Source organism: Mesoplodon densirostris, chromosome 4 (genome assembly GCF_025265405.1).
Source record: "Mesoplodon densirostris isolate mMesDen1 chromosome 4, mMesDen1 primary haplotype, whole genome shotgun sequence".
NCBI lineage: Eukaryota > Metazoa > Chordata > Mammalia > Artiodactyla > Ziphiidae > Mesoplodon > Mesoplodon densirostris.
The window spans coordinates 112,080,469-112,103,824 of NC_082664.1; the positions used below are offsets into that span (position 1 = coordinate 112,080,469).

A 23,356-nucleotide genomic window follows, 5' to 3' on the forward strand; every position below is an offset into this window, starting at 1 on the left:
TAAGCAGATGACCTTGGTCCCCTGAAAGCTGGTCTGCACTCTTGGGCTACCTCTGCAATGTTTACAAAGCAGCTCAGGGCGTAAAGGGGCTGGGATCGGAGACCTAGAATATGGAGCGCTCTGCCCCACCGCGGGGCTGGCAGCTATCAAAGCCCTCTTGGCGCAATTTCGGAGCCGATTCATTCCCCAACAAAATCGGGAGCGTACAAGTTCAGGCACGTTCCTCGGTTGGGTTGACCACGGGACTCGCCAACACTCCAGAGGGCTCCAGGGGGTTTCCGGAGTGTACCGCCTGCTTTCTGTCGGGCCACAGACCACGGTGGCTCAAAAGAGACATCGCCCCCTCTTCCCACTGCCAATATGGCGACCAACCTGGTGGGACTCCGAGGAGGCGCTAGCTACTTCCCCTTCCCAACAGCCCCTGCGCTGGCGACGACGGCAAGCAGGAGGGGAACGGAGCTGGCTGTGGAGGGCGGGCAGAGCGCGGCGCCCTCCCGCGCGCACACCGGCCCCGCCCCGCGTCCATGCGTCCAGGCCTGGAGCCCTCGCCCGGCCGGGTGGCGCGCGTTGCCTGCCGGGATACTCGGCCCGCCCAGCCAGTCCTCCCCGCTTGCGCCGCGGCCGCGAGATCCGCGTTTTTCCCAAGATGGTGGCACTGGGCTCGGGGTGACTGCAGGAGACGATAGAGCCTGACTCCCCATCGCCGGAACCTCGACACACCGCCCTTCTCTTGCTCGCGCACCCCGCCTCCGCGTAGCCTTCCGCCGGCTCGGGCGCCCGCCATCCGCCGCCGCGCCGACTTGAGCTTCACCTCTGCCGACCCGGCGCTCACGGCCGCGGGCGGCGGCGCCTCTCTCGGCTCCTCTTCAGGTCTGTGCTCGGACCACCTCGCACCTAGCCCCGGACTGGCGGGCCGCGTAGCCCCCCTGTGCGGACAGGCAGCGGCGGAGCGGCGGCTGGCGACGAGCGCGGGGTTTTCTGCGGCCCCTGCGCCTCCTTTCCCGGTCTCGGTCTCCGGAGAAGGAAGCGCGGGTCCCGCATGAGCGCCGGCGGTGGCGGCAACGAAAGAGAACGAGGCGGTGGCGGGCGGAGGCGGCGGGCGAGGGCTGCGACGACCAGTGAAGCGGCTGCTGCTGCGGGGGCCGCAGCCCAGGCGCGGGGGCGACGACAGGTCAGTGTGGCTGAGGACCGGGCCTGGGCCGGGGCGGCCGGGTGGCACCTCCCATCGTCTCCTCGGCCGCCCAAGTCCCCCTTCGGGGCAGGCTCCGGCGAGGGTAGGGACGCCCCCACCCCCGCCTGGCCGAGTGTTTCGGGGCGCGCGCGGTCTGGAGAGGCCGGTGCCAGAAGTAGGCCTCTGCTAGCAGCGGCTGCTGCTGCTCCTGCTCCTGCCGTGACTGTCAGTCCTGGCTGGGCGCCGCAGGGAGGGAGGGTTTTGTCGCCCGAGGGGACACGAGCGGGCCCGGGGCGGGGCGTGCTGGCGGTCGAGAGGTGGCCCTCCTTGGAGTGGGGCTCGCAGGGCCGGCCTGGGCCTCAGGCTGGGAAGGGCTGGCCTTTTCCTTCCAAGTGGAGCTCTTCCTCGCTGTTTTCGAGATTTTGGCCGCCTTGGTGAAGAAATATATAGAAGTGTGCTTTGGTGGGTTGGAGTTCTGGGGGTCGACTGATGGGGAGGGAGGACGGATGAAGTGGTAAATCAAGCCCAGGGGTTGTGTTCACAGATTACTCATCGCGATTCTGAAATTAAACGTGAGCTACTGGGTTTGCTGGAGACTATTAAATGCAAACCTGCAAACAGTTGGCCCTTTTTTTTTCCAGTTGAGAAAATGAAAAGGACTCGTCATGGTGTGGAGGATTTTGTTGATAAAGTCAGAATTTAATGCGACAGGCGTTTTGATCCATAAAATTGTTAAAAATAATTTTAATATGGACGCTGTTTGGTTAATCTTAGAATCCTTGAAAGATAATTTAGTTTCCGAATTTTTAAAAACGTTCTATGGATATGTTAAAAAACATTACAAAGCCTGTTTGTTATTATATTTATTAAGTGGCTAGGGTGCCGTCGAAAATGTCAGCTAATAGCATATGGGATTTACAGTCCGAAGTTAACATCCATCAATCAGAAAGGAATACAGGTATGACCCATAATTTCGGATCACTCCACTATCTGCAATATTGAGAGAAGCAGCAGATTACCCCAAAATTTTATCTGGGGGCAGGGGGGAGAAGGGGGATTGAAATGGAAACGACCTAAAGTTCAGAAGTACAACTGTTAAAAAGTTACTTGTGAAAGACACTTGAGATACCCAGTAAATGTTGTCAAGTGATTTGGACAAGAGGGCTGAGAAGTGTTATCTCACACCTCTGATGAGTAAGTACCCTTACTTAAGAGATTATTTTGTAAACCATGTAAAAAAGTTTAGAGTTTAGGAAGATAAAAAGAAGTGGAAATAACTTTGGAATTAGATCCTGCTTGTAAATCTGAACTGCTTATCACATTTTTAATGAAAAAATACAATATTAATGATGGTGCTGATAAGTCCAAAGAATGACCAGAAGCCCATTAAAGAAATTATTAATCATGACAAAAACAGAAACAAGAAGTAGCCTGAAGAAATAATGATTTCAGGACTTCCTTGGTGGTCCAGTGGTTAAGACGCTGGGCTCCCTATGCAGGGGTCGGGGTTTGACCCCTGGTCAGGGCACTAGATCCCGCATGCTACAACTAAGAGCCCGAATGCCGCAGCTGTAACCCGGCGTAGCCAAATAAATAAATATTAAAAAAAAAAAAAGACTTAAACTCCTGTGGCACGAAAGGAATGCTTTAAATAGCAAACCAAAAATAGTTAAAAAAATTAGAATGTAAACTATGAAAGTCTTATTGTGTCAGTATTTACTAAGTAGCATTAATGTGCCGAGTAACATGTACACCATCTTCTGACATTGCCGGGTTACTGAGGAGTTTACACAGAGACACAAATTACAATGTTCTGATTCCTTTTCACAGGTTTTATATGCTGCTTGTATTTCATATCTCTTAAATTTACACTTTTTTTCATGGCTTAAAAAAAAGCTTCTTAAGTCAGAAGTGAGAGAAAGACACATTCTCATCCCACTTGCCCAGTCCATTTAACAAGATTTGTTGGATACCTACAGTGTCTTTGACACATAACATTTAATGTTTTATTCCTTAAACCATAGGTCATTTCTAAATGACTCCTCCTCTCTCCCCTCCAAAAACAATCCTCTCTCCCCTTAAAAAAATATTTGGAATAATTTGCTGTTTCTCTCAATATGCAGTCAGTGGAATAATATAAAACTATGGATCATACCTAAATTTTTCAGCCCAAACACTTACAAGTAAGTGTCTGTTTTCTTAAATGATTACTGGTCACGTTCTTCAGTCATGTTGTGCCCTTTTGTTTAGACCTGTAGTTGTATAGGTCAAAATGTAGACACATGACATTGAGTATACATATGCAGCTGTTAAAAAATTAGTTTTATGATTTTTATGAGTGAAGACCAATTCTCAGAAGTGATTTTTCAAGTAAAATACTTGGGTAAAGTTTTAGATGCTCTTTTCATGATGATTCAGGACGACAAAGTTTTGGCTGATTTTGACAGTCCCTGCTCTCTCCCCACTGCAAGTGTAAAGGTAAAGTATAAAAACCAAAGACATTATGGTATGTATAGTGGAAATAGCTTTGGAGTTAGATCCTGCTTTTAATTCTGGCTTACCCTGGTTGTCTGACCCTTGGTAAGTTACTTAATCTCGAGCTGCAAGTTTTGTCATCTGTAAAATGGGGTGATGAGACTAACTTAGAGGTGTGAGGATTAAAGCATGTGAAATGCCTAACACATAGGCACTTAATAAGTATTATCCTTTGAAGTCTTCCTACCCAGTTTTTCTGAATGTTCTCAAAGCACCTTATAGACAGTGGACTCTAACATATTATCCTTTACATTGTTATTTTGCTTACTGGTTTTGAACTCACTTTTTAAGGACAAGGACTTATAGTGTTTACCAGAGAGTGTGTTACCAGAGTATGGATGACTTAGTTATCAGCTAACATTTATTAGGTATCTACTGTGGCTACTCTGAGCTGAGCTTGGTGTAAGGGCTATAAAGACAAGACTCATGTCTCTGTCTTTTGGAAGTGTATAGTCTAGTGACTTTCTCCATATAACACTTTTTGTGAAACCCTGTCAAATAATGGAGCCCTATTCTCCTGGTGCCCTTCCACTCCTCAGGCAGTTCTATGGACTCAACACCTCCTACTCCCATCTCCTGTTCTAAAGAATATTGTTTTACTGCTTCCTTTATACACTGTCTAGCACATGTTAGATACTTCATATCTTGGTCCCAATCCTCCACCCAATATCTGGCACATAATGTGTTATTGTTTGTGTGTATGTGTATGTATAAAAAAAATAAATTTACTTTGGCAAGTTGCCTGTAAATACTCTGGTATTTTTCTGGGACAGTCATCATTCTGTCTTCTGGTTATAAATTCACAGAAGTTGTGAGCCTGAGTAGGGCGATTCCTGTTTTACACATGAGGAAATTGAAGTGCAGAGCTTTAAGATGGTTTTCTTAAAGTCACCAGGTGGCAGAGCCAGGGCACATTTTGAGCCTCGACTCCAGGTCAGGACTCTGCACACAATGGTACATGTTCTGTCTTACCTGTTGGGAGGAGTGTTACTTTGCTTTGAGAATGCCCACCCACCTTATTGCAGTTAAGTGAGTGTTTTCTATGATATTAGTAGAAGGCAACCTTCAACAAGATGCCTTTTCTGACCATAGCAGTTACTGGAGGAAGTGGGGCTTTTTCTTCTAATAAAGAAAATAAAGTAAAATTACAGTAAGTGGAAATAGTGTTAATCTACAAGCCTATATCCTATGTCCAAAACATGAGATGTTTGAAATACTTAAAGACGCTACATAAATAGTTTTTTCTTTTTTCTTTCTTTTGGGCTGCACACGCAACGTGCGAGATCTTAGTTCTAGGGATTGAACCCGCGCCCCCTGCAGTGGAAGTGCAGCGTCTTAACCACTGGACCACCAGGGAAGTCCCTATAAATAGTTTTTTAATGAGATGACTTACAAATACATGATAAATTTCTTTGCCAACTTTTCATTTAATCTCAAAATTGTCACAGTGCTTTGATCTGAGTTATCTGTTACCTTTAACACATAAATACCATTATGGATAGTAAGTTAAAAAAAAGATCATTAAGTATAAGGTCTATCTGAAAATGAAATAAGGCTAGTACTTTTTTTTTTTTTACTGCTGTTTGCACATGAGATTTAGCTGACAGTTATTACTGTTTGATTCTAAGCCTTGTGACTGTGAACGCCCTAAAATTATATATAAAATTTTAAGTGCTTTAGAGTCTCAACAGGTTCTGTGAATGAAAGCCATGGAGAACCATTGATGTGGAGGAAGAAACACTAACTGTGGTGTCAGAAGATTGTGGGTTCATCCTCCTTCTCTAGCTTCCTAGCTAGGCATGCGTAGGCCATTTAGCTTTCTAAGCCTTGGCTCGGTTCCTTCTGTCAGGTAAAGGTGATACTTGCTTTGTTTCTGAGGAATGATTTTCAAATGAGATCATTCTTGAAAAAGTAAATTAATGGTACTCTATGAAGTGACCTTATAACTGATTTAGTGACTTGCCCAAGAAAACAGGTTGGTCGGGGTGGACAGACGGTTGGAACCTTGGTATATTTTCATGCTTTTCTCTACTAACATTTTTAACCTTTCCATAGAAATACTATTTTTGGAAATACTTAGTATGTGAATTTATTTTATATTTGGTAACTACATTTGAAATAAACAGTAGATCTTAATAGTTAGTGATGCATTATTCAGTATTATTAGTCCAAAGTCAAATCACTTCTGTAATTTGCTTTACTTTTGACCTCTCCTGTTAATGTGATAAAGGCAAGTGAATCATAAGGTTGACCTGAAAGGAAAAGAGGTTTTGGAGACTTAGAACCTTACTAGATAAAATTATTCCTGAAGTTCAATTTTAGGAAATCTTCTGGAATCTCACATAAGATGTCATATGTGGACTGGAAGAGAATCCTAAGTAAGACTTCATTAATTAAAGTCAACATCTGTGCTGCAAATAAAGCAAGGAGGTGGTGTACAAGCCCTGAACACTTAACCCAAGTAGGTTAAAAATCTTCTTTCAATGAAACTCTTGGCTTGCCAGTGTGGAGACTACTGTGGTGATTCTTTAACAGTTCATTGTGTTCCAGAAGTTGATCTTCTGTACCCTTTGGGAACAGATGAGGTTAGTCAAGCACAGATCCCTTTATGTTACAGAAATAAAACATGAAACTTTTTTTTTTTGACCTGTCTCTTTGTGGTATGCAGGCTTGTAGCTCTTTTTTAGGTCTTAGTAGGTGCCCATTTTTCATACTTTCAGTAATTCAGAATGTTCCTTTTCACATTTGAGACAAGTAGTGCTACACACAAATTACATAGCTAAGGGCTGAATGAAGATGCTACCAGTACTTTACACATATTCTTTTCATTTGTTGACTTTTGTCTCCTTGTATCAAAAAGAATGGCTTGATGTGGGAACAGATGTATATGTATGACTGATTCACTTTGTTATAAAGCAGAAACTAAAAAAAAAAAAAAGAAAAAAAAAAGAATGGCTTATCCATTTCAAGTCTCAGACTTCTACCTCAGCAGTCTCCTTCTTGAATGTGAGAAAGTAGTCTTAGGATTAATTGCCCTTGTGAGCTGTAGCCAATATGCTAACTCATTTATTTTTATATTCTTTGTGATGCAGCGTAAATTCTGAATTTTCCTTCCAAATTAAATATACAAACAGTAGAAAGAATAATATAACAACCGTGTGTGTACCACTCAGTATGGACAAATGTCACATTTTGTCACTTGTACTCTTTAGCACCCTCTCTAAAAGGGATGTTCTTTATTTTCTTCTGAGATGATAGCTCTAGCACTGCAGGTACCACTACAGCAATTTCTTCATACAACAAATACTTTCCTATCTTTTATCATATGTAAAGCATAATCCTGTTTTTTGGAAGGGAAAGGATGAGATGCCCAGCAGTGTTTTCTATATAAAGCTAATGGGTCACAGGGAGAAATCTGGGTTATTTCCAGCTTATTAATTACCTTAGTACTTTTTTCTTAGGAATTCTGCTTATTGTGCCTTGTGTGTGTATTTGCCAATATTGATAACCTTACAGTGTGCCATGAATAAGGATACTAAATATTTACCTTTGCTAAATAAAGTTTTTGTTTTGAGAATTAAAAAATACCTGTCTTTTGAACACCTATTTTATGTGACATGTATACTAATTGATAAATCCCATTTCACACAAAGAATATTTAGGTAAAATTTTTTCTAGTTTTCTGAAGTGAGCTGATAATGTGCCATATTCCATGTTGGTGATAGAAAACTATGCTGTTTAAGATAATCCAAATTTAGAGCTCCTAAGAAATGAAAAGCTTCCCTAATTAGTTAAGCTGCTTCATTCATATTCAATTTCTTACACATTTTGCTATGTCTGTAACATATTGTTATAGAATGTTTATGTCCCCCCAACCCCCAAATTCATATGTTGAAATCCTGACCCCCCCGCCATTGTGATGGCATTAGATGGTAGGGCCTTTGCGAGTTGATTAGGTCATGAGAATGGAGCCCTCGTGATGGAATTAGTGCCCTTTAAAAGATTCCAAAGAGCTCTCTCCTTCCCTTCTGCCACTGTGAGGATCTAGCCAGAGGGTGGCCATCTATGAAGCAGGAAGGTGATTCTCGCCAGACATCACATCTGCCGGTGCCTTGATTTTGGACTTCCTAGGCTCCAAAACTATGAGAAATTTTTGTTGTTTATACACCACCCAGTCTATGGTATTTTGTTATATAAGCAGCCTAAATGGACTAGGACACATATCAAACATGTTTAAAGAACAGAGAAGAAAAATAGGAAATTAAATGGATAAAGTTTGGTAGCTAATGTAGGGGTACATTGTGCTTGATAAAATGGAACTGTTTTTTTTGAATTTTATTTTACTTTTTATACAGCAGGTTCTTATTAGTTATCTGTTTTGTGCATATTAGTGTATATATGTCAATCCCAATCTCCCAGTTCATCCCACCACCACCACCGCCCCCGCCACTTTCCCCCCTTGGTGTCCATACATTTGTTCTCTACATCTGTCTCTATTTCTGCCCTGTAAACGGGTGGAAGTGCTTCTTAAAAGTTGACTTCAATGTTGACATGAAAACACTTAAGTATAATATATCAGAAAAGCTGAGCAAACATTAGACTTTCATATACATAAAACTAGATTTCTGTATTTAAAAATCATCTATTTCTTTAAATTTAATTATTACCCAATGTACTATATTTTATATTATCTTCAAAATAAAAAGTAAAATCTTAGGATTTCATTTAACTCAGTATGTGAGTCAGTCTCCTCCCTCCTCAAAATTCCTCTTCCATGTTTTGGGTAGATGAAGGGTAGGGAGGGGTGAACTTAAAAATAGATGGATCCCAGTTGTAAAATATTGATAGGTCACTTATCTCAGCTGAAATTAAACTATTTATTTACTCCTGGATTGAAGATTCTGTGTGAACACTAAATATTTGCTGTCTCTCTCTCTCTCTTTTTTTTTTTTCCCGTGTGCTGTTTTAGGTATTTATAAGTGCTGGATGAATGAGCTACTTTTTAGTTGGTTCAGGACTATTAGATATCTGCTGTGGTTTAATGAACTGTGATCAGGATATAATGAAGTATGATCAGGAACAATCCTCTAGGCCTCAGAACTTCAAGTAATTTTAAGTAAAGATGGACTAGGGGTCAGCCTGGACAGTGGGCCCGAGACCCACTTTACTGCCTATTCCTGTGCTGAATTTGACAAGGCACTCCTAGGAGAGTGTATGTGTGTGTGCGCGCGCGCATGTGCTCACACATGCCTTACTAGCTGACGCCAGATTTTGAGAAGATGGAGCTGATCGCTATTCAGTCTACCAAGGTTTTCTCTCCAGAGATCAAAGTCTAATCCCCTTAAGTGCTTTTTTTTTTTTCTTTTTTGCGGTATGTGGGCCTCTCACTGTTGTGGCCTCTCCCGTTGTGGAGCACAGGCTCCAGACACGCAGGCTCAATGGCCATGGCTCACGGGCCTAGCCACTCCGCGGCATGTGGGATCTTCCCGGACTGGGGCACGAACCCGTGTCCCCTGCATCGGCAGGCGGACTCTCAACCACTGCGCCACCAGGGAAGCCCCCCTTAAGTGCTTTTTTAGCTACATAGTATGTGCTTAAAATGGCGATGACTACAATAGTATTTATTTTGTGTTCTTATTTTGATACCTTTCCTTAGTTCTTTTATAAAGGAAGTAAGTTGGATTAGATGATCTCCAAAGTAATTTTCGGCTTGGATATTATATGCTCACTTTTTTCTTTTTAAAATATATGTATATATTTTAATTAAAAAAACATTTAAAACAATAAATAATATAGCAGGTACTTATTTACCCATCACTCAGAACTATAAATTATGCCAATTTTGATCCCTAGCGAACCAGATGCAATCTTACATATGCACTTGTAGCCACCTCACCCCCAAGTCCTATTACCTTCTCTCTTTACCCAAGGTAATAACTATCCCGAGGTTCTTGAATTTCATATCCTCGTTTATACTTTTACTGTATATGTGTACTTGTATCTGTAAATGCTATATATGGTGTTGGATTTTGTGTTTAAAAATTTTTACAAATGGTAATGTTATTGTACATATCTTTCATCAGCTTTTTTTTAACTTTTTTGGGATATGTATGTTGATGCATGTAGCTCTAGTTTATTTAGTTTAACTGCTGTATAGTACTCCATTGTATGATATATCAAATATATGTGTCCCACTACTAATGGATATTTTGAGTTGTTTCCTTTTTTGCTATTATAAACGATGCTGCAGTGATCATGTTGACACATTTCTTTGTGCACATATTTCTTTGGGAAGATTCATGGAAGTGAAACTGCTGGGAAATAGATTGTGAATAACTTTACTGGATGTTGCTAAATTCTCCTCTAAAATGGTTATGTCAGTATATACTTTATCAGCAGTGTACGGACATTTCTTTTTCCAGCATCCTAGCCCATACTTGAGATTGTCAGATTTAAAAACTTTTGCGAATTTGATGGGTGTGAAATTTTAGCAAAATATTACTCTCATTTTAGCATTTCCTTGATTGTTAATTCTGGGTGGTGGATATATGGATATGAATTTTATTATTTTCTGTATGTTTTAAATGTTCCATAAAGAAATGGTTTAAAAGAAAATAAGAGACACCGTGTTATACAACGTTTATATTGTAAAGGATCTTGGAGATCATCTCATCCAACATTCTTACCTTATAATGCAGCCGGGAAAGTTATCAGAATAAGAATAAAATATAAAACCCTACTTATTGTCCATTGTGATATTCTCTTTTGGGATATATCTCAGTTTCTGAAGTGAAGCTCACGAGTCTTTTCTTTTATGATTTCTGTTTTTTATTGAAGAAATCCCCTTTTAATATTGTCTGCAAATAGTTGAGAGGTTTTTGTTGTTTATTTTTTTGCATTTAGGTCCATCTGGGAGGGAATTAGGAATCAATTTTGTTTTTATATGAAAAACGAGTTATCCCAACATTAAGTATTGAATCTTTTCCCCATTAAATTTTTTTAAATATCACCTGTATCATCTGCCAAATGCTTAGGTTTGATTTTAATTTTTTTTTTTTAAACACTGGTAGTACATTGTTTTATTTCAAATAGCTTTATATTAAGCTTTGAAGTCTGAGTCAAAGCCTACTCCTTTATTCATTTTCAGAACTTCTATTCTTAGACTTTCACTCTTCCATAATAATTTAAAACCAGTGTATCAAGTTTTTTTGGGGATATTAATTGGAATTGCATTGAAACATAAATTAACTTGAGAATTGACATAGTTTATCTTGCCATTTATTCTGTATTTTACAGTTTTCTTCCTAAATTCCTTTTATACATACCTTGTTAAATTTATTCCTAGATATTTGATCTATACATATTTTTTTGCACTGTAAATAGGATCTTTTTTCTGTTACATTTGATCATTGCTGGTGTTAATTTTATATCCATTAACTTGGGTGAACTCCATCAGTTTTATTAGTTTATAATTCTTTTAGATTATTATAAACAACAATTCTGTCTTTTCCAGTGAACTTGTAAAAATACAAGTCTACCTTTGTTACTTTCCTTTTTTTAAAAAAATTTATTTATTTTATTTATGGCTGTGTTGGGTCTTCGTTTCTGTTCGAGGGCTTTCTCTAGTTGTGGCAAGCGGGGGTCACTCTTCATCGCCGTGTGCGGGCCTTTCACTATCGCGGCCTCTCTTGTTGCGGAGCACAGGCTCCAGAGCGCAGGCTCAGTAATTGTGGCTCACGGGCCCAGTTGCTCCGCGGCATGTGGGATCTTCCCAGACCAGGGCTCGAACCCGTGTCCCCTGCATTGGCAGGCGGATACTCAACCACTGCGCCACCAGGGAAGCCCCTGTTACTTTCTGTTTAAAATTATTCTTTGGCTTTCTGTGGCTTTCAGAATAAAATGCAGAATCCTTAATTGGTCTACAAGGTCACATCTGAACTGGATTCTCTCTGCCTCCTAAGATTTAATACACGCTCTCCTTTGTTCGGAACCACCTAACAATATTGGCCTTTTTTCAGTTTTTTGAACTATCCAGGCTCCTTGTTGCAAACCTTTTGCCCAGTGCATTTCAGTCTGCCTAGAACACAGTTAGTCAACAAATTTTATCCATCCTGTAGGGCTCAGCCTAAATATTACTCAGGGAAGCCTTCCTTTTAGAATCTCTTTGTACTTACTAGTATTAGGGCTTTCTTGTATGGTATGGTTATTGAATTCTGTGTTTCCTAAATAAGTACTTAGCTCAACTGATATTAAATAATTACTTTTGAATTGAAGATTCAATGAGAAAAATAAATGTCGGTCTCATTTTTTTTTTCATGTGCACTTCCAGGCATTTGTGAGTGTTGGATGTTTACTGATTGATCAGACTTGCATTTTTCTTCCAGTTAGAGAAATATTACTCTGGTTGGTAACTGCTCAAAAGAAAATTTGTAATTAGGCTACACTTTAGTATTTTACTAGACAGTAATAGAAAATTAAATGTTCTCAATGTTTAATATTTATGTCCTTTGAGTATGGATGGTCTTTAGAAAAACAATTTTCTGTCTTTTAACAGATGCAATCTAGTTCACTTAAAATTATGTTCTGAATTTTTTTTTTTTTTTGGCGGTACGCGGGCCTCTCACTGCTGTGGCCTCTCCCTTTGCGGAGCACAGGTTCCGGACGCACAGCCTCAGCGGCCATGGCTCACGGGCCCAGCTGCTCCACGGCATGTGGGATCTTCCCAGACCGGGGCACGAACCCGTGTCCCCTGCATCGGCAGGCGGACTCTCAACCACTGCGCTACCAGGGAAGCCCATATGTTGTGAATTTTTAAAAGCATTTTGAAGTTAAATTAGAAGCTAATTGTCTTTTATCCTTAATTCAGATTTTATGGCTTTAGATGCTACATTTGATAGACAGATGGAATGTAATAAATTAAACATAAAATAGTGTTCATGATTATTTCTAGGAAAACTCACCTACCTTTAGTTATTTTAGTATATTGAATTATAAATATTTTTTGTGTGTGCGCTGAATGCTAATGTAATTCTGTGTTTAATTTTAGATTAAGTTCTATGTAAGATTGAACTCAATTTAACTATTGTGCAGAAAGAACCCAGAGGAAAATTTCAGAATAATAAGTCATTGGGACTATGTGTGTGGCACATTGCTTCTGTTTTCAGATCATGGAATTGTTGATTGCAATAAGTGATTTATAATTAAAGTCCGGAAATTGAAATCTGGTAATTTGGAATTTTTAAAGGCTTTCCATAGATGACACTTGGGATCTACACTGAGATAAGATTTTCTCACTGCTAGTAAGTCACATAATAAACACTTAAGTAAACACTGGGGAAAGATAGCATTTTAGTGTTGGCAGATCATGCGTTTACCTTTTATAGTTTTTCAGACAGGTAAATAAGCATAGTTTGTTTACTTTTGAAAATGTTCACAGAACCCAGAGAGAGGGGAGGGCCAAGGGTCACATTAGAGAGTTCCGTTCTTTTCCAATGCACAGTGATTGTGATCCTAAAATTTTACTCCTGTATATAAACTGACCATACACCGAGATTTGCCAGCGTGGCCTCAATTTTAAATGTTAGGTTATTCCTGTAAATCATAAAACCAGAAATCCTAGAACTTTCATATTTCCAGAGAGCCTTTTATATGTCGTGGTTGGTTGCCCCTCCCCTTAAATATTGGTGTGTAGAATTAATTATTTTTGAGAATAAGGAAATACAGAAAAAATATGTATTTTTAAAGTATAAAAAGAAGTGAAAGTTTCCTCTTCCTTTCTTAGCCAATTCCAAAACTTAACGGTTGTTCAATTTAAATGTAGAAAAACAACACCTGGTGAATACCAAACAAATACATCTGTGTAAGTACCGATAGTTGTAGTTTTTTTTTTTGAGGTGGTTTATAAAAAATCATTCCATACACTTTTTATAATTTCCAACTTTATTGAGATATAATTCACATACCATAAAATCCACCATTTAAAGTGGGTTTTAGTATATTCAATTGGCAACCATCACCATTATCTAATTTTAGAACATTTTCATCATCCCCAAAAGAAACCCTGTACCTGTTAGCAGTCATTCTCCATTCTTTCCTTCTTCAGCCCCTGAAAAGTGGCAACCACTAATCTGCTTCCTTACTTTATGGGTTGCCTATTCTGGATGTTTCATATAAATGGAATCATAAAATATATGCCCTTTTGTGTATGTCTTCCTTTACTTAAATGATATTTTGGAGGTTCATATTACATTGTATGAGTATACACATACTGTTTGTTCAGTAATCAGTCGATAACTTTGGATTGTTTCCATTTTTTGGTTATTATGAATCATGTTATGAACATTCGTATATAAGCTCTTTTGTGGACATATATATTCATTCTCTTGGGTAAATACCTAGGAGTGAAACTGTTGGGTCTTAGCTAACTGTGTTTAACATTTTGAGGAACTGCCAAACTTTTTTTCCAAAGTGGCTGCACTATTTTACAGTTACATCAGCAGTATATTAGGGTTCTTTCTAATTACTTCCTTGCCAAACCCATTGTCTGTCCCTTTTATTTTAGCCATCTTGTGAACGTGAAGGTATTTTTGTGATTTTGATTTGCATTTGCTAAATGACTAATGATCATCATTTCATGCCCTGATTGTCCATCTTCAGAGATTTATTTAGATCCTTTGCTGTTTTAAAATTGGGTCATTTTTCTTTTTATTGTTGGCTTTTAAGCGTTTTTATATGTTCTGGATACAAGTCCCTTATCAGATGTATGATTTCCAAGTATTTTCCCCCCAAAAGGTTGTTTTTTCACTTTCATGATTGTTTCCTCTGAGGCACACAAGTTATAAATTTTGGTGAAGTCCTGTTTGTTTTTCTTTTGTTGTCTTTGGTGTTATTTATTGTGTTGGCCAAAAAGTTTGTTCAGGTTTTTCCATACATCTTACAGAAAAACCCAAATGAACTTTTTGGCCAACCCAATAAGAAACCATTGTCTGACCAGTTATATAGATTTATACCTGTTTGCTTCTAAGAGTATTGTAGTTTTAGCTCTTACATTTATGTTTGTCATCTGTTTTGAATTAATTTTTGCATATGGTGTTATATGAGGTAGGGGTCCAATTTTATTATTTTTACATACAGATATCCAGCTGTCTTAGAAACATTTGCTGAAAAGACTATTCTTTCCCATTGAATTGTCTTGGTACCCTTGTTGAAAATCAATTGGCCATAAATGTAAGAATTTATTTCTGGACTCTCAGTTCTCTTCCATTAATCTGTATGTCTGTTCTTCAGCCACTAATACACATTCTTGGTTACTGTAGATTTGCAGTAAGTTTTGAAATTGGAAAATGTGAATATTCAAACTTGGCTCTTCTTTTTTTGGCTGTCTGGGTTCCTTGAATTTCTGTGTGAATTTTAGGGTTAGCTTGTCAATTTCTGCAAAAAGGGCAGGTGGGATTTTGATAAGGTTTGTGTTGAATACTTAGGTCTATTTGAGGAGTATTGCTACCTTAGTATTACGTCTTTTGATCCATGAACATGGGATGTCTTTCTGTTTATTTAGGTCTTTAGTTTTTTTGTGTGTTGTGTAGTTTTCGTTGTACAGGTCTTACACTTCTTCTGTTCAAAAGAAATGTATTTTATATATTCCTATGATTCATTTTTTGATGTTATTGCTTATGGAATTTTTCTTAATTTTTTTTTTTTTTTTTTTGTGGTATGCGGGCCTCTCACTGCTGTGGCCTCCCCCCTTGCGGAGCACAGGCTCCGGACGCGCAGGCTCCGGACGCGCAGGCCCAGCGGCCATGGCCCACGGGCCCAGCCGCTCCGCGGCATATGGGATCCTTCCAGACCGGGGCACGAACCCGCATCCCCTGCATCGGCAGGCGGACTCTCAACCACCTGCGCCACCAGGGAGGCCCTTGAATTTTTCTTAATTTTATTTTCAGATTATTCATTGCTTGTGTGTAGATTTTTGTCCTGAACTTGTATTCTGTACAACTTGTTTTTTTTCCCTCTTAACTATTTGTTATAGAAATCTTTTCCATGTGAGTGGTTACATGTGCATCTATCTCATTCATTTAGCAAATATTTATTGAGCACCTACTATGTCATAGGCATTTTTCTAGGTGCTAGTGGAGACAGCAGTGTACAAAATCCGCCCAAACTCCTGTTTTCATGGAACTTATACTTAGTAGGGAAAGAGAGATCATAAACATCAAAAACAAGATATGTGGAATATATCGTATGTTGCATAGTACTTCTAAGGAGAAAAATAAAGGAAGTGGGATATGAAGTATTTGAGAGTGCAGGGGATGAGTGCAAATTTTAGTGTGGCCAGAGAAAACCTCACTGAGATGATAACTTGAGTAAAGAACTGAAGGAGATGTGAGAGCTAGCCATGTGGATGACTGGAGGAAGAGCATTTCAGGCAAAGGGTGTAGTGAATAAGGAAGCACTGAAGTGGGAGAGTGCCTGATGTGTTTGAGGAACAGTGAGGTGGCCTGTGGGGCTGTAGAAAAGTTAATGATGGAAATCGAGTCAGAAAGGGAATGTAGGATACAGATCATTTGGTCATAATAAAGAGTTTGACGTTTACCTTTGAGTCAGATGGGAAGCCATTGAAGGTTTTTGAGCAGAGTGGAAAGTTCTGACTTAGGTTTTAGCAAGATCACTCTGGCTGCCATGTTGATTGTAGATTGAAAGAGAAGGGCAGAATCAAGAGACCAGTTGGCAGACTATTACAGCAATACAGATAGGAGGTGATGATGGTGGGTTGGACAAGGTGAGGCCTATCAGGTTAGTGAGAAGTGGCTGAATTATTGATATGTGTTGAAATTGTAGTCTGTAGGATTTGGTAATAGGTCAGATGTAAGTGTGAAATAAAGGGAGGAGTAAAAGATGACACTGAGGTTTTGGCTAGAACAACTGAAAGTATGGAGTTGAACAGTACTTTTTAATTACTGCATTAAATCTATGTGTGGTATCACATGCCCACATAACTACAGGTAATTTTACCATATCAGCTTGATGGAAAGGGAAAAAAAAGAAAAAACCCAAGAAAGGAAAAGAATGCTAGATGTGGAACATATGTCCTGAAGTAAACTTGATAGAAGACTATCAATCTTTTGACTTCTATCAGTCTTTAGAACTGAACTAGGAAACTAACTCAAAGTTCATAATATATTTTGAAACTCTTTATTGTGGAATTTAGGTTGTTTTCAATTTTTTTTTTTTTCTTTTCGGTACGCAGGCCTCTCACTGTTGTGGCTTCTCCCGTTGCGGAGCATAGGCTCCGGATGCGCAGGCTCAGCGGCCATGGCTCACGGGCCCAGCCGCTCCACGGCATGTGGGATCTTCCCATACCGGGGCACGAACCCGTGTCCCCTGCATCGGCAGGCGGACTCTCAACCACTGCGCCACCAGGGAAGCCCTGTTTTCAATTTTTGATATTACATATAATGGTACATATTATTTCTGTAAGGTAGGTTTCTATAAAATGACTGTTAGACCATGAGGCTATGTCAGCTTAAAGATTTGATAGATACTGCCAATTACTCTTTAAAAAAATCTTTTTAAGCAAGTTTCATTCCCAACACATTGTGTAGGACTGCTGATTTACCATTGCTTATTATATAGTATCTAGTCATGAATTTAGAATTTTTTGATATAGGTAAATCTGTCTGTCCTTTACGGCGGCTTCTGAGTTTCACCATGCTTACAAAGGTGATAAAGAAATCTCATATTTTCTAGCCCTTCTATGTGGTTACTTTATAGGTTTAGATTTATAGATTTAGATCTGAATACATTCAGCAATTTTTTGAATATTGTATGATTTAGGTTTAGATTTGGATTGCATTTGGCATATGTTTGGATGTTGTGTGAAAATATCTAACTTTTCTAAGTTCTAATATCTAAATATCCCCACTTGGGCAGCTAATTCTCTAGACCAGCGGTTCCCAACCTTTTTGGCACCAGGGACCGGTTTTGTGGAAGACAGTTTTTCCACGGACAGGGGCTGGGGGTGGGTCGGATGGTTTAGGCGGTAACGCGAGCGATGGGGAGCTGCAGATGAAGCTTCTTCGCTTGCTCGCCTGCTGCTCACCTCCTGTTGTGTGGCCCTGTTCCTAACAGGCTGCAGACCAGTACCGGTCCGGGGGTTGGGGACCCCTGCTCTAGACCACGTAAGGGATCCTTTCCCCACTGATTTAAAATACCATCTTTTTATATATTGTTTTCATAAACTAAGAAAAAAATCATGTTTATTGAAGTACTGAATTTATAACCAGTAAAGTGCACCTATCTTTTTTATTTTTAAAATTTCTTTATTCATTTATTTAATTTATTTTTTTGGCTGCATTGGGTCTTCATTGCTGTGCGCGGGTTTTCTCTAGCTGCGGTGAGTGGGGGCTACTTTTCGTTGTGGTGGCTTCTCTTATTACAGGGCATGGGCTCTAGGTGCACGGGCTTCAGTGGTTGTGACACGCGAGCTTAGTAGTTGTGGCTCACAAGCTCTAGAGCGCAGGCTCAGTAGTTGTGGTGCATGGGCTGATTTGCTCCACGGCATGTAGCATCTTCCTGGACCAGGAATTGAACCCATGTTCCCTGCATTGGCAGGTAGATTCTTTTTTTTTTTTTTTTTTTGCGGTACTCGGGCCTCTCCCTGTTGTGGCCTCTCCCGTTGCGGAGCACAGGCTCCGGACGCGCAGGCTTAGCGGCCATGGCTCACGGGCCCAGCCGCCCTGCGGCATGTGTGATCCTCCCGGACTGGGGCATGAACCTGTGTCCCCTGCATCGGCAGGTGGACTCTCAACCACTGTGCCACCAGGGAAGCCTGGCAGGTAGATTCTAAACCACTATGTCACCAGGGAAGTGTGTGGTAGTTTTATGTTTAAATTTATAAGGAACTGATGAACTATTTTTCCCAATGGTTATCCATTTTGCATTCTTACCAGCAACGTATGAGAGTTCCATTTCTTCCAAATCCTTGTCAGCATTTGATACTCTCAAATAAATTGCAGACATTCTCATGGATGTGTAGTGGTATCCCACTGCAGTTTCTTTTTTTTTAATTGTAGTAAAATATGCATAACATAAAATTTACCATCTTAACCATTTTAACTGTACAGTTCAGTGGCATAAAGTATACTCACATTGTACAACCATCATTCTTAACCCATTTTTTTTTAAATGAAGGCAATTGTGCATAGGAAGATGCTGCCTTTTTTTAAATATTAATTAATTAATTTATTTTTGGCTGTGTTGGGTCTTCATTTCTGTGCGAGGGCTTTCTCTAGTTGTGGCAAGTGGGGACCACTCTTCATCGTGGTGCACAGGCCTCTCACTGTCGCGGCCTCTCTTGTTGTAGAGCACAGGCTCCAGACGTGCAGGCTCAGCAGTTGTGGCCCACGGGCCCAGCTGCTCCACGGCATGTGGGATCTTCCCAGACCAGGGCTCTGCATTGGCAGGCAGATTCTCAACCACTGCGCCACCAGGGAAGCCCCTTAACCCATTTTTGAAACTTGCTCGTCATCCCAAACTGAAACTCCCTCCCCATTAAACAGTAACCCCCCAATTTCTTCCTCCTCCCTCCAGCCTCTAATCTACTTTCTGACTCTACGAATTTGACTGTTCTAGGTGCTCATGTAAGTGGAATCATATGATGTTTGTCCTTTTGCTTTTGGCTTATTTCACTTAGCATAATGTCCTCAAGGTTCACCCATGTTACATCATATATCAGAATTTCCTTTTTAAAGCTGAATAATATTCTATTGTGTGTATATACCACATTTTGTTTAATCATTCTTTCATTGATGGAGACTTGAGTTGCTTCCTTCCTTTGGCTATTGTGAATAGTGCTGCTGTGAACATGGGTGTTAAAAATAGATCTCTTCAAGTCCCTGCTTTCAGTCCTTTTGGGTATATATCTAGGAATGTAATTTCTGGGTCTTATAGTAATTTTTGTGTTTAATTTTTGTTGAAAACCAATATACCATTTTCCATAGCAGCTGTACTGTTTTACCTTCCCACAAGGGTCCCAGTTTCTCCACGTCTTTGCTAATACCTTGCTAATATGTTGTTTTTATTTTTTAAAAAAATAATTGTCAGATAATGGGTGTGAAGTGTCATTGTGGTTTTAATTTACATTTCCGTGATGACTAATGATGTTGATGTTTTCATGTATTAATTGGTCACATGTATGTCTTCTTTTGTGAGCATCCAAATATTTTGCACATTCTTTTCAGGATACAGGTCCGTTTTTTAGACAGGCATGTATTCTGTATCATTACTGATTTTTTGGGGGACAATACTTAATTAATGAGAGGAGTGTTGAAATCTTTATAATTGTGAACCTACTATCTTTTCTTTCACTTCTCTTCATTTTTGCTTCCATGTATTTTCTTTATTTATTCTTTAATTTTTCGGCTGCGTTGGGTCTTCGTTGCTGCATGCGGACTTTCTCTAGTCGCGGCGAGTGGGGGCTACCCTTTGTTGTGGCACACGGGCTTTTCATTGCGGTGGCTTCTCTTGTTGCGGAGCACGGGCTCTAGGTGGGCTTCAGTAGTTGCAGCACACGGGCTCTGTAGTTGTGGTATATGGGTCCCTAGAGCGTGCAGGATGCAGTAGTTGCGGTGTGCGGGCTCTAGGGCGTGCGGGCTTCAGTAGTTGTGGCATGCAGGCTCAGTAGTTGTGGCTTGCGGGCTCTAGAGCTCAGGCTCAGTAGTTGTGGCTCATGGGCTTAGTTGCTCCACGGCATGTGGGATCTTCCTGGACCAGGGATCAAACCCATGTCCCCTGCATTGGCAGGCTGATTCTTTAACCACTGTGCCACCAGGGAAGTCCCCGTGCTTCATGTATTCTCAAGTTCTGTTATTAGACGCATTCACATTTAGGACTGGAAGATCTCCTTGATGAATTGATTCTTTATCATTAAGAAATGTCTCTGTTCTCTGGTAATGTTTCTTGTCCTAAAGGCTGCTTTGTCTGGTATCAATAGAGCTAATTCTCCTTTCTTACGATTCGTGTTTGCATGTTATATCTTTTGCTGTCTCTTTATTTTCAATTTATATGCCATTATGTTTAATAAGTCTTTTAGATAGTGTATAGTTGCATTTTTTGGATTTTTTACAATCTCTGCTTTTTAATTTGAGCATTCAGTCCACTTATATTTATTGTAATTTTCAATAGTAACACTACCAGGTTACTATTTGTTTTCTAGTTGTACCATTTATACTACTTTCTTTTTTTCTTCCTTTGCTGCTTTCTTTTGGATTGAGCATTTTTTCAGAAGTCTGTTTTATCTCCACTATTAGCTTACACCTACCTCTGTTTTTTCCCCAGTGGTTGCACTAGTATTTACAGTATGCACCTTAGTTTATCTCAGTCTGCCTTCAAAATTAGACCTCTTAGAGTATAATGTAAGAATTCTGATACATTATAAATTCGTTTACCTTTTTGCCATTGTAGTCTTCCATTAATTCCCCAGTAGAATTTCTGATTATTTCTTTAAACAGTCAATTGTTTTATAAAGAAATTTAAAAACGAAAAGCAGCATTCTTTGATGTTTTGCCCATATTTTCCATTTTCATTTCCTTTCCTTTGTGTAGATTTGTGTGGACTTTTTTCAGGGACCTAAGTTTCTATGTGGTGTTGTTTTCCTTCTACTTGAAGAATTAAAAAATTTCTAAAGCACCAGGTCTATTGGCCAAAAAAACATTTCAGCTTCTATTTGTATGAAAATGACTTTATTTCACTCTTCAACATTTTATTAGGAAAATTTTCAGACTTACATGGATGTGAAATAATTGCAGAATGTAATTCCACAATTAACATTTTACTATATTTACTGTCTTATATCTATCCATCTATTAATTTGTCTTTTTTTTGATGCTTTTCAAAGTAGGTTGTGGATGTTAGAATATCTCATCCTTAACTTCATCATATATAGTCAACTAAAACTTAGAAATTTAGTATTATTAACTGAATTTAGTATATTGTTCGGGTTATCTGTTGCTCCCTAACAGACCACTCCAAACTCAGTGTACCCCAAACATCAGCAGTCATTTATTTTGCTTATTAATCTGTACTTTTGGCAGAGACTGGCAAAGATAGCTTGTCTTGACTTCAAGCATGTCAGCTGGAGTTGTTTGATGACTGAGGTAACCTGATAAGTCGAGGCTGTTATCATCTAAAGGCTTGCTCACACGTCTGGATATTGATGCTGGCTGTCAGGACTTCAACTGGAGCTCTGGTCTAGAACACTTAGATGTTGCTTTTGTATATGGTTGCTTGGCTTCATTGTCAAGTGGCTGACTTCATGACTGTAGAGTGGCTACGTTCCAAGAGTGAGTATCTCAAGAGACCAAGGCAGAAGTGCATGGCATTTTTATAACCTAGCATCAAAAGTCTAGCTTATAAAAGAGCACACACTTCCACCGTACTTTCTTAATTGAAAGTCACCGAGGCTGCTCAAATTCAAGGAGAACGCACATAGACCCCACCAGCTGATGGGAGAATGCCAATGTTAAGCTTGTAAGAAGAACATGTGGGATGGGTTATATTGTGGCTGGCCATCTTTAGAAAATACAGTCTGCCACATATACCATTCCATGTGTTTTTGACAAATGCCTACATCTTTGCAACACGAAGTCCTATCAAGTTATGGAACCTGTACCCCTTCCTAGCCATTTCCTGCCCCCACGTTACCCACACCCCTAAGTCAATCATTGTTCTCATCACTTTAACATAGATTAGTTTAGCTTGCTCTAGAATTCCACATAAATATAAATCATGGTACTTATTTGTATAAGGTTTCCCTTAGCATAATGTTTATGAAATTCATCTATGGTACTGCATGTGTCAGTAGTTTGTAACTACATTCTTCTCTTAATAAGGACACCTGGGTTATTTTCAGTTTCTAGCTGTTATGAAAAGCCTTCAGTGAACAGTTGTGTGAAAGACTTTGTGTAGATATATATGGTTTCTTTGCTCTTGGGTAAATACCTAGGAGTGCAGTTTGGGTTATAGGATACTTGCCAGATCTTTTCCCCAAATTGTTTGTTTTTGTTTTATACTCTTAACAACAATTATATGAGAGTTTCCAGTTGCTCTACATTCTTGTCAGCATTTGGGACTGTCAGTCTTTTTGACATAGCCATTCTGGTAGATGTATAGAGGTTTATCTTCATATTTTGAAGGATATTTATCACTTGATATATAAGTGATATAACAAGTGATAAATATGTCTAGGTTGACAATTTTTTTTTTTTTCAGCATTTGTTTCTGATGAGAAGTCTGTGGTTATACTTATCTTTCTTCCCCTGTACTTAAAGTCTTTTTATTTACCTCTGGGTTTTCTTTAAGATTTTCTCTTCGTTGCCGGTTTTCTTTGTGATTATCCTGCTTAGGATTTATTGAGTTTTTGGTTTTGTTTTTTTGGTCTATGTTTATGTTTTCATCAAATTTGGAAAAGTGTCAGTCATTATTTCTTCACATGTATTTTTTAAAATTAGCTCTCTTCCTTGTACACTCTTTTTTCCAGGGTTACTCTGGTTATATGTATAATGTTAGACTATTTGACATTATCTTCAGGTCATTAACATTTTTTAGTTTTTTTGGTCTCTCTTGTGCTTTAGTTTACTTTGTCTTGTATTTCAC

General features: G+C 39.5%; 1 protein-coding gene across 3 annotated transcripts in view; it reads left to right on the forward strand.

The window, feature by feature from the left end:
- Positions 1–556: 556 nt before the first annotated feature.
- The window catches only part of UBE3A (ubiquitin protein ligase E3A), a 99,651-nt gene continuing 76,851 nt past the window's right edge, over positions 557–23,356 (forward strand). For all 3 annotated transcript variants that reach the window (XM_060096928.1, XM_060096927.1, XM_060096929.1), the window contains exon 1: positions 557–1,171. The gene's annotated coding sequence lies outside the window, so the exon portion shown is untranslated. The remainder of the gene's footprint in view (positions 1,172–23,356) is intronic.